Here is a 2500-nt window from a genome sequence, read left to right as displayed (position 1 = left end):
TTGGTGTGAAGTAAGACCCACAACTTACGCCGAAGGCATACTTATTTGGGTGTATTTTTGTGGATACATGTGTATGTGCTACATATAATATAAGATACAAGCGTAAGTATTCTACAACACATTTGTACGTACTATGTGGTTATGTATATGGTCTATACATATAAGGTATGTATGCATGTATGTAAGAATGTATGTATGTATTTATGTATGTATGTCTTTGTGTGCATGTGCATGTATACACACACACACACACACACACACACACACACACACACACACACACACACACACACACACACACACACACACACACACACACACACACACACACACACACACACACACAAATATATATATATATATATATATATATAATATATATATATATATATATATATATATATATATATATAAGCATATACCTATGTATCCGCATGTATGTCCCTCCCCCCCACACACACACACAGAAAAAGAGAGAGAGGGGAAGGGGGAGAGAGGAAAAAATAAAGAAAATTAGAGGGAGGGAGAGGGAGAAAGAGGTAAAAGAGAAAGAGAAAGAGAAAGAGAGAGAGAGAGGAGAGAGAGAGAGAGAGAGAGAGAGAGAGAGAGAGAGAGAGAGAGAGAGAGAGGAGAGAGAGAGAGAGAGAAGAGAGAGAGAGAGAGAGAGAGAGAGAGAGAGAGAGTAGCAAGCGAGACCCATACATCCGGCCGCCCGTTCGTCTTTCAAGAGCATCACCTTTATGGTCCTCGAGCTGTGACTTGAAGGCGAGGAGGAGGAGGAGGAGGAGGAGGAGGAGGAGGAGGATAGGGAGGAGGAGGATAGGGAGGAAGAGGAGGAGGAATGGGAGGAGGAGGAGGAGGAGGAGGAGGAATGGGAGAGGAGGAGGAGGAGGAGAAGGAAAGGGAGGAGGAGGAAGAAGAGGAAGAAGAAGAGGAGGAGGAAGAGGAGGAGGAAGAGTAGAGGCAGGAGGCAAAGGAGGACGAGAAGAAGAAGAAGAAGAAGAAGAAGAAGAAAAAAAAAAAAAGAAAGAGCAGCAGGCGGAAAAGGAGAAGAAGGAGGAAAAAAACAAGGAAAAGGACAAGAATAATAATAATAATAATAATAATAAGTAGAAGAAAGAGAAGAGAGAGAAGGAGAAAAAAAGGAGGAGGAGGAGGAGGAGGAGGAGAAGGCGCCTATTGCTTCTGATCCTCCAACCGGACAGAGGGGGAGCGCCCGCCCGTGAAGATCGCCCGCTGCCGTTGCTCCGGATTTTCCTTGAGCGATTAATATTGCCTCCGTTGCTGGAAATCCAAAATGGCGGCGCTGAGAGGGTCTTTCCGTCCCTTTCATATGATCTCCATCTCTTGGATTATCATATCTTTGGGTATTTTTTTAAATATAAAATCCTAGTCAACATCTTGCTTTTATTACGGGTTATTATTTTTTCCCCACTTGACTTATGACTTATGTTTTCTTTATTAATTACTGATTTTCTGGAAGGCGAGAGAGAGGGAAAAGGAGGAGAGAGGAGGGAAGGAGGGCGGGAGGGAGGGAAGGAGAGGAGGGGAGGGGAGGAGAGAGAGAGAGAGAGAGAGAGAGAGAGAGGAGAGATTGAGAGAGAGAGAAGAGAGGAGAGAGAGATGAGGAGAGAGAGATCGAGAGGAGAGAGAGAGAGAGAGGAGAGAGGAGGAAAGAGAGAGAGAGGAGAAGAGAGAGAGGAGAGAGAGACGAGGAGAGAGAGAGAGAGGAGATGAGAGACGAGAAAAGACGAGAGAGGGGAAAAAGAGAGAGAGAGAGAGAGAGGGGAGAGGGGGGAAAAGAGGAGAGAGAGAAGAAGAGAGAGAGAGGGAAAAAGAGGAGAGAGAAAAAAGAGAGAGAAAAAAGAGAGAGAGAAAGAGAGAGAGAGAGAAGAGAGGAGAATGGAGAGAGAGAGAAAAAGAGAAAAGGGAGAGGGGAAAGGGGAAGGAGGAGAAAGGGAGAGAGAGAGAAGGAGAGGAGGAGAGGGGGGGGGGGGAAACAGGGGGGGGAGAGGAGAGAAGAGGGGAAGAGAGGAGAGAGAGAGAGGAGAGAGAGAGAGAGAGGGAGAGGGAGAGGGAAAAGGGGGAAAAGGGGGGGGAAGAGAGAGAGGGGGGAGAAGAAAAGGGGAGGAGAGAGGAGAGAGAGGAGAGAGACCTCCAACCATTTTCAGGTGAAACGGCCCCCAAGCAAGAAAATTACCTTGAAGGGAGAAAAAGAAAAAAAGAGAAGGAGACGGAGAAGGAGAAGGAGGAGGAGGAGGAGGACGACGATGACGACGAGAAGGAGGAGGAGGAGGAGAAGGAGAAGGAGAAGGAAGGGGAGATGAAAACGAATAGGAGGAACAAAACGAAGAAGAAAAGAAAAGCAGAAGAAGAACCCACGTCATCAGCAGTCGCCGGATGATCCTCCTTCCCCTTTTATTATTGAGTGGCACTCCGGCGACCCAGCTCCTCCTCGAGTGATATAAGGAGGCTGAAATATTTAACCCTCCGGCGCGCG

Source organism: Penaeus monodon, chromosome 8 (assembly GCF_015228065.2).
Source record: "Penaeus monodon isolate SGIC_2016 chromosome 8, NSTDA_Pmon_1, whole genome shotgun sequence".
Classification (NCBI taxonomy): domain Eukaryota; kingdom Metazoa; phylum Arthropoda; class Malacostraca; order Decapoda; family Penaeidae; genus Penaeus; species Penaeus monodon.
This window is presented reverse-complemented; position numbering follows the sequence as displayed.